Below are 15,620 nucleotides of genomic sequence, written 5' to 3'. Positions count from 1 at the left end.
ATAATGTATTACTTGTTTCAAAGGTACAGGTCTGTGATTCAACAGTCTTACACAATTCACAGCACTCACCATAGCACAAATCTTCCCCAATGTCTATCACCCAGCCACCCCATCCCTCCCACTCCCCACCACTCCAGCAACCTTCAGTTTGTTTCCTGAGATTAAGAATTCCTCATATCAGCGAGATCATATAATACATGTCTTTCTCTGATTGACTTATTTCGCTTAGCATAATACCCTCTAGTTTCATCCACTTCATTGCAAATGGCAAGCAACAGCCAAACTATGGAAAGAGCCAAGATGTCCATCAACAGATGGATAAAGATGTGATATATATATACAGTGGAATATTATGCAGCCATCAAAAACAACAACAACAACAACAACAACTAAATCTTGGTCCCAGGCTTTTCTTTCTATAAGTCTATTAAGATTTTCTATTTCTTCTGGAATTCACTTACATTTAATTCCACTAATGTCAACAATCAGTGACATCAGCCTACTTCTTCTGGGACATTCCAATATTGGTTAACAAGAACTTTCATATCAGGGACAATTTGACTACAAAGCCAAATGTAGCAGGGGCTCTGATCAAGAGTCACTGTCCATCCTCAAGTTAAATGGCTGCATTAAGACAGTTGTTAGACTGATGAGGAAGGAAAGGAACTCCTATACATTGAGAATATACCTTTGCCAAGCAGGATGTGAGGTTCTTTATTGTATACCAACTACCAACTCTGAATGCCAGGTTTAACTTTTACAAATTTTCTTATTTAATAGAAATTTATACAGAATCAGAGACTGAATAGAGAAAACAGACCCAGGAAATTTGATTGCAGCATTACACTCATAATGCCCAAGTGACCACATCAGAAGCATTCATGTTTAAGACTTTTATTAAAGTTTTTTTAATTCAAATTATCATCTAGTTCCATGCAGTAGGTTAAGACAAGCAGCTATACCCAGTCACCTTTCTCCTATTTCCTCTTCTTTAGAAATAACCTCTTTTGTCTCTAAGCCAATTATTCTAGTATTTACTTCCATATTTCTAATATCTCAAAATAAATTTAAAATGCTATTATGAATTTTTTAATTTTGTGCATTATCTATTAACTTTCAAATAAAGATGAGGCTTTAATTCTTTCTTCTCCCTATCTCATTACCACTACCATCTCCTTTGTCCCCAACCCAAAACCATTTCCTGATACTCCCAATATACTTTTAATGCAATTTTTCTTTGACTTATAGTCAGTAATTACATTTTTATGACAATCTAAATATTACTTATAGGGCGCCTGGGTGGCTCAGTTGGTTAAGCGACTGCCTTCGGTTCAGGTCATGATCCTGGAGTCCCGGGATCGAGTCCCGCGTCGGGCTCCCTGCTCAGCGGGGAGTCTGCTTCTCCCTCTGACCCTCCCCCCTCTCATGTGCTCTCTCTCTCTCATTCTCTCTCTCAAATAAATAAATAAAATCTTTAAAAATAAATAAATAAATAAATAAATAAATAAATATTACTTATAGCTTACATATATATTATTAATGTTACCTTCCTGCACAACTAGATAATGATCAAATCATCCTAAATACCCTAGAAATTGACTTAAACACAGGAGAATAAACTCCACACAAAAAAAAAAATACAGAAGAGGCCACATGAAAGAAAGTAGGAAGAATGGAGATGTGCTTTGGAAGAGAAAGAGATCATGCCTGCTGCAGTCACAGACAAGGGTGTGAGACACACTAGCATACAGGTGAGCTCACAGGGAAAATGAATCCCTATAGCAACTGACTTGGAAAACAAGAGGGGCCAAATTTCTTGAGTTCTTACTATCAGCAAGTTTAAAATCTGGAGTTTTAAAGGTAAGCAGGCTTGGCTGGGATAGAGCCTGGAAGGCATTGCACTGCTCTTGGAGAGAAGGCAGACAAACAATCTGGGGACAAACAGAATGGAAGGAGCAATCTGAAGACCCTGGGGCACACACTGGGGAGGTTATTCACTCATCTCAGAGCATGTCCCAGAGAGATAGTATTCAAGGAGAAACACCTCTGGAAACAAAGGACCTGGCCAGCGACATTTCCATCCTCCTACACCTCTGCATAAGCACAGGGCCACATGCAGGAACCAGTGCAGCACTGACCCTCCCTACCTCACATGCTTACACCAGGTCTTCTATCTCCCATGCTCTGGTGAAACCACCCTTCCCAGTCATGTCTGACTCAGTCCTAGTGTGGTGGGACTCTCCCCGAGAAGAGTGGCCCAAATCTCGGCTCATACCATGTCTCCCAACACGAGAGTTTTGCAGAGACTCAGTTCTGGAAGTGGGCGTGATAGGTATCATTTCACAATCAGACCAGAGCACATCTTGTTAAAATGCACCACATTCAGGCCAAGGACTAAACACTGCCCACAACAGGCAAAGAAAACCCTGGCAGATGACTGACTTAAAGGATAAAGTAGATAGGACAAAACAGCAGAACACATGCAGCACACATTGGAAACACTACTGAAAGTGCCAGGCCCTGGGGAACAGGGGACACTACATGGCAGGACACCACAAGACCTCTTCTTCATAAGGCCATTAACCTCAAAAACAGAAGATGTATCTGACTTTCCTAACACAGAGAAACAGGCACAGAGAAACAGACAAAATGAGAAGACAGAAATTTATCCCAAATGAAAGAACAGGACAAGGCCATGGCCAGAGATCTAAGTGAAAGAGATATAAATAACATGCCTGATAGATCATTTAAAGATCATAAGGATAATCATAGTACTTGAGAAAAGAGAGGAAGACATGAGTGGGACCCTTAAAACATGGATGAGAAATAACATAGGAGAGATAAATGACTCAGTAAATGAAATGAGAAACATGCTTGATAGAATAAACAGCAGGCTGGAAGAAGCTGAGGAAGAAATTAATGACCTAGAAGACAGAGTAATGGAAAGTAATTAAGCTAAACAAAAGAGAGAAAGAAGAATTATGTAAAATGAGAAGAGACTTAAGGAACTCAGTGCCTCCATCGAATATAATAACATTTGTATCACAGGGGTCCCAGAAGAAGATGACTTAGAAAAGGGGGCAGAATATTTATTTGAAGAAATAACAGTTGAAAACTTCCCTAAACTGGGGAAGGAAACAGATATCCAGACCTAGGAGGCACAGAGAACTTTCACCAAAATCAACAAAAACAGATTCATAGCAAGAAATATTGTAATTAAATTGGCAAAGTATAGTGATAAACAACAAATTTTAAAAGCAGCAAGACCAAAGAAGACAGTAAGTTACAAGGAAAACCCCATAAGGCTATAAGCTGATTTTTTAGCAGAAACTTTCAAAGCCAGAAGGGAGTGGCATGATATATTCAAAGTGTTGAATGGAAAAAATCTGAAGCCAAGAATACTGTATCAGGCAAGGCTATCATTCAGAACAGAAGGAGAGATAAAGAGTTTTCCAGATGAACAAAAACTGAAGGAGTTCATGATTACTAAACCAGCCCTGCAAAAAATATTAACAGGACTCTTTGGAGTGGAAAGGAGAGGCCCAAACTGACAGTATAAAGGTAGGAAACACAAAAGCAGTAAAAATGAATTTCTGTAAAAAATCAGTCAAGGAAATCACAAAATAAAAGTATGTAAAATATGACAACACATACCTAAAACGTGGGGAGGAGTAAAGAATGGGTTCATGGGTGCCTGAGTGGTTCAAATAAGTGTCCAGCTCTTGGTTTCGAATCAGGTCATGATCTCAGGGTTGCAAACCCCACATCAGGCCCCATGCTCAGTGTGGAGTCTGCTTGGAATTCCATGCCTCTCCATCTCCATCTCCCTTCCTTGCTCCCTCTCTCTCTCAAATAAATTAATAAAATCTTTGAAGAAAAAAAGAATGGGTTCAAACTTAAACAACCATCAACATAATATAGACTGCTATATGCAGAAGAGGTTATATACAAATCTAATGTTAACCATATATCAAAATCCACTAACAAATATGCAAGGAGTAAAAAGAAAGAAATCCAAATATATCACCAAAGAAAATCAGGAAACCTTAAATGAAAGACAAGAAAGGATTAGAGAAAATCTTCAGAAATAAGCAAAAAACAATAAAATGACAATAAATGCATATCTATCAATAATTACTTTGAATGTGAATGGACTAAATGCTCAAACAAAAGGCACAAGGTGACAGAATGAATAAAAAAAATAGACCCATCTATATGCTGCCAATCAAGAGACTCATTTTAGACCTAGACACCAGCAGAGTGAAGTGAGGGGATGGAGAAACATCTATCATGCAAATGGATGTCAAAAGAAAGCCAGAGCAGCAATATTATATTGGACAAAATAGACTTTTAAAACAAAGAGTATAGCAAGAAATGAAGGACACTATATAGTCATAAATGGGAAAACTCAACAAGAAGATGTAATAATTGTAAATATTTATACATCTAACATGGGAGCACCCCAATACATAAAACAGTTAATAACAAACATAAAGGAACTAATTGATAATAATACAATAAAGGTAGGTGATGGGAAATACGGAATGCACTTGTCATGATGAGCACTGAGTGATGTATGGAATTGTTAAATCACTATATTATACATGTGAAACTAATATTACATGGTATGTTAACTAACTGGAATTTAAATAAAAACTTAAAAAAAATAAACTCATTGACAACTCAAAAACATGAAGGAAGAATTATGTGATTTTACAATAGGTGAAGACATCAATACCCACTTTCAATAATGGATAAAATGTGTAGACAGAAGATCAATAAGGAAATACAAAATAAACAACACCATAAGCTATTGATACCTAACAGACATATATTAAATATCCCACCTAACAAGAGCAGGAAACACATTCTTCTCAACTATACATAGAATATTTTTTAGGATAGACAATGTATTAGGCCAAAAACCAAGTCTTAATACATTTTGAAAATTTGACATTACTTAAGTATGTTTTCCAACCACAACAAAATAAAGCTCAAACTCAATCACAGAAGGGAAAACTGGAAAATTCATGAATATGTGGAAATTAAATAAAACTCTCTTAAACAATCAAAGGAATAAAGAAGAAATCACGAGAGAAATTAGAAAATACTTAGAGATAAATAAAAAGAAAATGCAACATACTGAAACTTATGAGATGTAGCCAAGGCAATGTTCGGAGGAAGATTTATAGATGTGAATGCTTATATTAAAAAAGAATAAAGAGGTAAAACCAATAACTTTCATATACACCTTGAGGAATTAGAACAAGAAAAGCAAACTAAATCTAAAGCCATCAGAATGTAGAAAATAAAGATTAGAGCAAAGGTAAATGAAACAGAGAATAGAAAAACAATAGAATCAACAAAACCAAAAGTTGGTTCTTCAAAAAGATTTTAAAAATTGACAAGTTTTTAGCTAAACTAACAAAAAAGAGGAGAGGGAGTCAAAATCAGAAATGAAAGTGAGAACATTACTAACAACCTTCCAGAAATAAAAAAAGGATTATAAGAGAATACTACAGAAAATTGTATGTCAACAAATTGAGCAACCTAGCTGAAATGGAGAAATTCTGAAAGTACTCAAAATTACTTAAACTGGCTCAAGGAGAAATAGAAATTTTAAACACACCTTTAAAAAGTACAAAAGATTGAATCAGTAATCAAAAACCTCCCAACAAAGAAAATTCCAGGAACAGATGACTTCACTAGTGAATTTTACTTCATTCTGTGAGGCCAGCATTACTCTGATACCAAAGACAGATAAAAACATCACAAGAAAATAGCTTTCCATGCTACCCAGAGAGGTGTCCATATGGCAGTTTGTGTTTCTGTCATTACTTAAAGGGAAACTTTCACAACTCCAGAGCCCTTGATGTCCTGCAAATGAAGAAGGAGGATGTACTCAAATTCCTTGCAGCAGGAACCCACTTAGGTGGCACCAACCTTGATTTCCAAATGGGTCAGTATATCTACTAAATGAAAAGTGACAGCATCTACATCATAGATCTGAAGAGAACCTGGGAAAAGCTTCTGCTGGGAACTTGTGCCATTGTTGCCATTGAAAACCCAGCTGAATTTACAGCTATGATTTTCTTTTACTGATTTTTTGCTGATTTTGACTATATCCTTAAGAATGATAGAGTATATGGGCACCTGGGTGGCTCAGTCGTTAAGCGTCTGCCTTCAGCTCAGGTCATGATCCCAGCGTCCTGGGATCGAGTCCCACATCGGGCTCCCTGCTCAGCGGGAAGCCTGCTTCTCCCTTTCCCACTCCCCCTGTTTGTGTTCCTGCTCCTGCTATCTCTCTGTCAAATAAATAAAATCTTTAAAAAAAAAAAAAGAATGATAGAGTATGTTATATTCTCATAATTTTTCTCCTGGTCTCTAATTATAGATTTGTATTCTTCTTTGATTGAAAAATTATTTAGGATAGCATTGTTCAATTTCCAAAGGGTAGTTTTTCTGATTATAACTCATATTGTTAATTTCTCATTTTATTACAAAATAAACAGAATATATTGTACATTTCTGCTTTTCATATACATTATGAGTAACAGGATGGAGTTAGCAAACATCTTAATGGCATGTGGAAGAAATAACACATTCCTCATTTATAATGTATTGTTAGTTAGAAACTGCTGTAAGAGAACTTACAAGATTTTTAATGATCTAAATTAAACTGCTAAATAGGTTAAAAAAAAAAAAACCCAGCTGATGTCAGTGTCATATAATCCAGGAATACTGGCCAGTGAGCTGTGCTGAAGTTTGCTGCTGCTACTAGAGCCACTCCTATTGCTGGCCACTTCATTCCTGGAACCTTCACTAACCAGAACCAGGCAGCCTTCTGGGAGCCAAGATTTCTGGTGGTTACTGATCACAGGGCTGACCACCAGGCTCTCACTGAGGCATCTTATGTTAACCTGCTTACCATTGCTCAGTATAACACACACTCTTCTCTGCACTATGAGGACATTGCCATCCCTTGCAGCAATAAGGGAACTCACTCAATGGGCGTGATGTGGTGGATGCTGGCCCAGGAAGTTCTGTGCATGCATAGCATCATTTCCTGTAAGTACCCATGGGAGGTCATACCTGATCTCTACTTCTACAGAGATCCTGAAAAGACTGAAAAAGAAGAGCAGGTTGCTGCTGAAAAGGCTGTGAACCAGGAGGAATTTCAGGGTGAATGGATGGCTCCAGCTCCTGAGTTCACTGCTACTCAACTTGAAGTCACAGACTGGTCTGAAGGCATGCAGGTGCCCTCTGTGCCTATTCAGCAGTTTCCTACTAAGGATTGAAGTGCTCAGCTTGCAACCAAACACTGGTCTGTAGCTCCCACTGCTCAGGCCACTGAATGCATAGGAACAACCACTGAGTGATCTTAAGCCACTCTTCCACAAAGGCACACAAAATGAAAATAAGGTTGATAGAAAATAAAGTTTCGGGAACCTGGGTGTCTCAGTTGGTGAAGCAACTGCCTTCGGCTCAGGTCATAATCCCAGAGTCCTGGGATCGAGTACCACATCGGATTCCTTGCTCAGCGGGGAGCCTGCTTCTCCCTCTGCCTGCAGCTCCCCCTCCTTGTGCTCTCTCTCTCTCTCTCAAGTAAATAAATAAAATCTTTAAAAAAGAAGAGAAAGTTTCTAAAAAAAAAAGCAAAAACAAAAAGGCAAACAAAATCGTAAGAAAATAAAATTATAAACCAACATAAGTTATGAATACAGATGTAAAAATCTTCAACAATATACTAACAGAATCTAAGAAAATGTTAAAAGGATTATAGACTATGACCAAGTGGGTTTTTTCCCCAGTAATGAAAAGGTGCTCGTAAGAAAATCAATGTAGCAATCTCTATAAAGATGGTGGAGCAGGAAGATCTTGAGCTCATCTCCTCTCATAGACACACCAAAACTACAACCACATAGAGAACAACTATCTAAGAATGACATAATGACTAGAAGAACAGCTCTTTCACAACTACAGATAAGAAGAAAAAGCCACATTAAAACACATAGAAGGAGTAGAGATGAGGTCTAGTTAGGACCCACACCCCAGCATGGCAAACCATAATCAGAAGGGATATCACAAATGCAGAGTTCCTCCCTAAGCATCAAGGGTTTTAAGTCCCACCTTGATCACCCCAGCCCTGAGGACCTACACCAGGAAGACAATAATGCCTGGCTTTGAATACCAGTGGTGCTTAGCTCTGGGAGCTTAGAAAATCAGTGAGGTTTAACACTGGAAGAGCCAGAGGGCTATATGAAATGAAGACTCTGCTTTTACAGGGCTCTCACACAAACACACTTGCTTGGACATGAAGCACAGAGGTAGCAATCTGAAAAGTACCTGGTCATACATGAAGGAGATTTACTGTCTAATTTTACAATGTGTGCTGGAGGGGCAGGGATCTGTAGGAACTTTTTCCAGGAACAAAACTGTGGGCAGATGTCTCTTTTTTTTTTTTTAACTTTCTTTCTACCTACCTGGCCCAGCACTGGAGGGTGCCATTCCTGAAAGTCTCCATTTATTTTGTTAGCATCATTTGCCCTGCCCCAACATTCCCCTGTGAACCCACCACACTCCACCTGCCTGCCCTGGCAGATGTACCTCCAAAGCTGCTCCTGCTATACCACACCCTGTGGGAAAGCTTGGCTGGAACTAGCAACTCCTGCAAAGTGGCTCCTGACCCACCAAACCAGGCAGGAGGTCACAACTGAAACTGGGGTCCCCTCAAAGTGCCTGTCATGCTGCCAAACACAGCAGGTGGACTTGGTCATGAACAATATTCTCCCAAAGAAGCTCCTGGCCTACCATACCAGGTAAGTGGCCACCACCTAGAACCACAACATCCGAAAACATTCCCATCACTGAGGGGTATCAACCCCACCCACCAGCACGCCTGCAACAGTCATGGCCAGGCCATGCAGCCAGCTGTGGTGGAGGGCTAACCCCACCCAAAACTATGACCTCAGCAACCACAGCCAGGCCTCTTAGCTAGCCTCATTGGAATCCAGCCCCACCTACCAGCGCAATCACAGCCATAGCAGGTATTGCAGCCAGCCAGTTTGGGGGCCAGTCCTGCCCACCAGCACACCCACACTAATCATAGCCCAGCTACAAGAGAAGAGTGTATGGAGCCCACAAAGGGAACACCTCTGGAGGGCCTGGTTCTTGTGACAGGGGGAGATTGCATTTCTGTGATGTTCAGGACACATTGTACATATGCATACTCCTTCAAGACTGGGAGATACAGTTGATCTACCTAATTCATAGAAACAAAGAGAGTCAGGCAAAATGAGAAGACAGAATAATATGTTCCAAACAAAAGAACAAGACAAAAGCTCAGAAAAAAACTAAATGAAACAGAGATTATTAATCAACCTGCTAAAGAGGTCAAAATAATGGTCATAAAGATGTGAAGGGAACTCAGGAGAAGAATGGATAAATACAGTGAGAACTTCAACAAAGAGGCAGAAGATATATAAGAAAAAAAAATCAGAGCTGAAGAGCACAATAATTGAAATGAAAAAATATATATACTAGAGGGAATCGATACCAGGTTAGATGATGCAGAAGAATAGATCAGCAATCTGGAAGACAGGTTAGTAGAAGTCACCCAAATGGAATAGTAAAAATAAAAAAAGAATTTTAAAAAATGAGAATAGTTTAAGGGACCTCTGAGACAACACTAAGTATACTGACATTCACATTTGGGGGTCCAAGAAGCAGAATAGAGAAAAAAGGGGGAAGAACATATATTAGAAGAAATGTTCTTGAAAACTTACCTAATATGTGGAAGGAAACAGACATCCAGGTCCACGAACACGGAGAGCCCCAAACAAGATGAAGCCACAGAGGTCCACATCAAGACACATTACAATTAAAATGTCAAAACTGAAAGAGAACCTTAAAAGCAGCAAAAGTAACTAGTTATGTATAAGGGAACCCCCATAAAACTATCAGCTAATTTGTCAGCATTAAACCTTGCAGGCTAGAGAGAGTGGAATGATCATCAATTCAAAGTGGAGAAAGGAAAAAACCTAAAACCAAGAATATTCTACCCAGCAAGACTGTCATTTTAAATTAAAGGAAAAATAGTTTCCTAGAAAAACAAAAGTAAAAGAACTTCAGCAACATTAAACTAGCCTTAGAAGAAATGTTAAAAAGACTTCTTGAAGTGCAAAAAAAAAGGCTATTGCTAGAAGAAAATTATGAAAGAAAAAAATATCCCACTTTTAAAAGCAAACATATAGGTAATGACAACCATTTATAAGCTAGTATGAAGGTCAAAAGACATAAGTAGCAAAACCAACTATATCTGCAATAATTAGTTTATAGATACACAAAATAAAGATTTAAAATATGGTTAGAAAAACACAGTCTCAGTGGGGGAGGGAGTAAAACTGTGGTGCTTTTAGAATGCATTCAAACTTAAGCGACCATCAACATCAAATGGACTGTTGTATACATAGATTGTTATATATAAACATCATGGTAGCCAAAACCCCAAGACCTATAATACACACACACACACACACACACACACACGAGAAAGGAATACAAACACAGCACTAAAAAAATCATTTAATCACAAAGGAAGAGAGCAAGAGAAGAAAGGATCAAGGAAGAACTACAAAAACAACCAGAAAATAATGAACAAAATGGCAATAAGTACATACATATTAATAATTATTTTAAATAAAAATTGACTAAATGTTCCAACCAAAAGACACAGGGTGGCTGAATGGATAAAAAAGCAAGATCCATTTATATGCTACCTACAAGAGATTCACTTCAGATATAAAGACACACACAGACTGAAAGTGAAGGGATGAAAAAAGATCTTCCATGCAAATGCATACAAAAAGAAAGCTGGTGTAGCTATCTATACTCATATCAGAGAAAACATACTTTAAAACAACGACTGGAATTTAAAAAAAGAAGGGCACTACATAGTGATAAAGGGGTCAATTCAGCAAGAAGATATAACATTTATAAATATACATGCACACAAAAAGGGGCAGTAAATATATAAGGAAAATATTAACAGACCTAAAGGGAGAAACTGACAGCAATACAGTAATAAAGGGGGATTTTAATATCCCACTTAAATCAATGTATAGACCATCCAGATAAAAAATCAATAAGGAAATCTTGGTATTAAATAACACATTAGACCAAATGGACCAATACATGTATAGAGAACATTCCATGCAAAAATAACAGTATACACATTCTTTTCAAGTTCACATGGAACATTCTCCAGGATAGATCACGTTAGGCCACAAAATAAGTCTCAATAAATTTAAGAAGACTGAAATCATATCAAGCAACTCTTGTAGCCACAATGGTATGATAATAGAAATCAATTACAAGGGAAAAACTGGAAAAAACAAAAACACATGAAGGATACACAACATGATACTAGACAATTGGTCAAGGAAGAAATCAAAGAGGAAATCAAAAAATGCCTTGTGAGACAAATGAAAATGATAACGCAGCATTACAAAATCTATGGGATGCTGCAAAACATCCCAAGAGGGAAGTTTATAGTGAAACAGGCCTACCTCAAGAAATAAGAAAAATCTCAAATAAATAACCTCACCTTGCACCCAAAGTAACTAAAAAAAAGAAAAGCAACTGAAGCCCAAAGTTAGTGGAAGGAAGGAAATAATAAAGCACAGAGTGAAAATAAATAAAATAGAAATTAAAAACACAATAAAGAAGACCAATGGAACTAAAAGCTGGTTCATTAAAAAGATAAATGAAACTTATAAACCTTTAGCCAGAATCATCAAGGAAAACAGAAAGAGGGCTCCAATAAATAAAATTCAAAATGAAAGAAGTTGAAGCAGACATCATAGAAATACAAAAAAAAAAAATAGACTATTAGGAAAAATCATATGCCAACAAATTGGACAACCTATAAAAAAATGAATAAATTCCTAGAAATATACATCTTCCAAGAATGACTCAGGAAAAAATAGAAAATCTGAAAAGACTGATTACTAGTAGTAAAACAATCAGTTATCAAAAAACTCCCAAAAAACAAAAGTCAAGAACTAGATGCCTTCACAGATGAATTTTACCATTTAATTAAGAGTAAATACCTATTCTTCTCAAATTAAAAAAAAAAATTGAAAAGTCAAGAATGCTTTCAAAATTATTCTATGAGGCCAACATTACCTTGATAACAAAACCAGAGAGAGATGAACAAAAATTTAGAAGTCCATATCCCTGATGAACATAGATGCAAATAATCCTGAACAAAATATTAGCAAGCTGAATTAAATAACACATTAAAATCATCATATACTATGATCAAAGTGGGATTTATTTCTGGGATGCAAGGGTGGTTCAATATCTGCAAACCAATCAACATGATACAAAACATTAACAAAATGAAAGCTAAATATCATGTGATCTCAACAGATGCAGAAGAAGCATTCAATAAAATTCAACATCTATTTAAAATTTAAAACTTTTAACAAAGTGGCTATAGAGGGAACATATCTCAACATAATAAAGGTCATACATTACAAAGTCACAGCTAACACTGTATGCAATGGTGAAAAGCTGAAAACTTTTCCTGTATGATCAGGAGCAAGACAAGGATGTTCATTCTCATCACTTTTATAAAACATAGTACTGTAAGTCCTAGCCACAGCAATTAGACAAGAAAAAGAAGTAAACGGCATCAAGATTGAAAAGAAGTAAAACTCACTATTTGCAGATGATATGATACTATATATAGAAAACCCTAAGGACTCTACAAAAAATCTATTAGAAGTAATAAGTGAATTAGGTAAAGTTGCAAGATACAAAATTAATATACAGAAATCTGTTGCACTTCTATGTATTAATAATGAATTAGCAGGAAACAATCCCATTTACAATTAAATAAAAAAAAAAAAAACCCTAGGAACAAATTTAACCAAAGAGTTGAAAGACTTATACTCTGAAAACTATAATGCATTGATGAAAGATATACTGTGCTCATGGATTAGATAAATTAATATTGTTAAAATGTCCCTACTACCCAAGGCAATCTACACATATAATGCAATCCCTATCAAAATACTAACATTTTTCACAGAACTAGAACAAATAATCTTAAAACTCATATGAAACCACACAAGTTCCTGAATAGCAAAAGCAATCTTGAAAAAGAAGAACAAAACTGGAGATATCACAATCCCACATTTCAAGATATACAAAGCTACAGTAATCAAAACAGTGTGGTACTGGCACAAAAACAGTCATATAGATCCATGAAACAGAATAGAGAGCCCAGGGCACCTGAGTGGTTCAGTTGGTTAAGCATCTGCCTTTGGCTCAGGTCATGATCCTAGGGTCCTGAGATCAAGTCCTGCGTAGGGCTCCCTGCTCAGCAGGGAGTCTGTTTCTTCCTCTCCCTCTGCCCCTCCCCCCTGCTCCTGCTAGCTCTGTCTCTCTCTCTCTCTCTCAAATAAATAAATAAATAAATAAATAAAATCTTAAAAAAAAAAAGAATAGAGAGCCCAAAAATAAACTCACATTTATATGGTCAGTTAATCTATGGCAAAATAGACAAAAATTTACAATGAGGAAAAGACTGTCTCTTCATTAGATGGTGTTGAGGAAACTGTAAGGTTACTGCAGAAAAATAAAACTGGACAACTTTCTTACACCATATACAAAAATAAACTCAAAATGGATTAAATACCTAAATATGATAAAGAAAACATAGATAGTAAGCTCTTGGATATCAGTCTTAGTGATATATTTTTTTGGATCTGCCTCCTCAGGCAAGGGTAATAAAAGCAAAAATAAACTATTGGGACTAAAACTAAAAAGCTTTCACACAGTAAAGGAACTGTCTACAAAACAAAAAGCAACCAACTGGGTTGGAGAAGAAATTTATAAATTATATATCTGATAAACTATGTATCTTATATAAAGGGTTAATACCCAAAATAAAGAACTCATACAATTCAACCTAAAAAAAAAAACAACACAATAATCTGATTAAAAATGGAAAGAGGGCTTGAACAGACATTTTTCCAAGGAAGACACACAGATGTCCAAAAGACACATGAAAAGATGCTCAACATCACTCATTATCAGGGAAATACAAATCAAAACCACAATGAGATATCACTTCACACCAGTCAGAATGGCTATTAATCAAAAAGACAAGAAATAACAACTGTTGGCAAGGATGTAGAGGAAAAGGAACCCTTGTGCACAGTTGTTGGGAACGTAAAAGGGTGCAGCCATTGTGGAAAACATTACAGAGTTTCCTCAAAAAATCAAAAATAGAACTGCATTATGATACAGCAACTCTACTTCCAAAGTATTTATCCAAAAAAAAAAAAATTAAAACATAAAAAGATACATGCACCCCTATCTTCACTGTAGCATTATTTACAACAGCCAAGATATAGAAGCAACCCAAGCGTCCATTGGTAAATGAATGGATAACAAAGAGGTTTTACACACACACAACACACACAACACACACACACACACACAGGAATATTACTCAGCCATAAAAAGAATTAAATATTAGCATTTGTGACATGACATACCTAGATGGTATTATGTTAAGTAAAATAAGTCAGAGAAAGACAAATACTGTGTGATTTCACTTATATGTAGAATCTAAAAAACAAAACAAACATAAACAAAACAAAACAGAAAAAGACTCATAAACATAGAGAACTGGTGGTTGCCATAGGGGAAGTGTTGGGAGAATGGACAAAATAGGTGAAGGAGATTAAGTACAAACCTCCACTTATAAAGTAAATAAATCACAAGCATGTAAAGTACACTATAGACAATATAGACAATGATACTGTAAATAATACTGTATGGTGACAGATGGTAAGTAGACTGATCATGGTGATCATTTCATAATGTATATAAATGTCAAATCACTATGTTGTACAACTGAAATTAATATATGTCAATTATACTTCAATAAAAATAGAAAATCAATCTAACACACCATATTAATAGAATGAAAAAAACACATGATCGTTTGAATTGATGCAAAAAAGTCATCTGACAAAATTCAAAAACCTTTGATAATAAAAACACCCAGAAATTTAGGAATGGAAGGGAACTTCCTCAACATAATAAAGGGCATTTATTAAAACTGCACAGGTAGCATCATATTAAATATCAAAAGGCTGAAAGCTTTCCCCCTAAGGTCAAGAAACAAGATAAGAACTCCTTCTTTCACAACTGCTATTCAACATTGTACTGGAAGTTCTAAGCAGGGCAATGAGGCAAGAAAGAAAAAGAAAGAAAGAGAGAGAGAGGAAAGAAAGAAAGAAGAAAGAAAAAGAAAGAAAGAAAGAAAGAAAGAAAGAAAGAAAGAAAGAAAGAAAGAGAAAGAGAAAGAAAGAAAAGAAAAGAAAGAAAAAAAAGAAAGGAAGAAAGAAAGAAAGAAAGAAAATGCATCCATATTGGAAAGGAAGAAGTGAAATGATGTCTCTTCAGAAATGACATGATTCTATATTTACAAATTTATTTTTAAAAATCCACAGGAAATCTACAAGAGCTAATAAATGAATTCAGCAAAGTTGCAGGGTACATAATCAGTTGTGTTTCAATACACCAGCAATGAACAATCT

At 36.4% G+C, this 15,620-nt stretch overlaps 1 protein-coding gene and 1 pseudogene across 3 annotated transcripts in view; one reads left to right on the top strand and one right to left on the bottom strand.

Moving 5' to 3' along the window:
- The window catches only part of OPHN1 (oligophrenin 1), a 362,794-nt gene that overhangs the window by 138,748 nt on the left and 208,426 nt on the right, over positions 1-15,620 (bottom strand). The gene's annotated exons all lie outside the window — the stretch shown is intronic.
- On the top strand, positions 1,704-7,379 carry LOC102750918 (small ribosomal subunit protein uS2 pseudogene; annotated as a pseudogene).

Source organism: Leptonychotes weddellii, chromosome X, assembly GCF_054177405.1.
Source record: "Leptonychotes weddellii isolate Sample4059 chromosome X, ASM5417740v2, whole genome shotgun sequence".
NCBI classification, from domain to species: domain Eukaryota; kingdom Metazoa; phylum Chordata; class Mammalia; order Carnivora; family Phocidae; genus Leptonychotes; species Leptonychotes weddellii.
The sequence above is the reverse complement of the archived record's forward strand: the minus strand, read 5'-3'. Positions and strand labels throughout refer to the sequence as shown.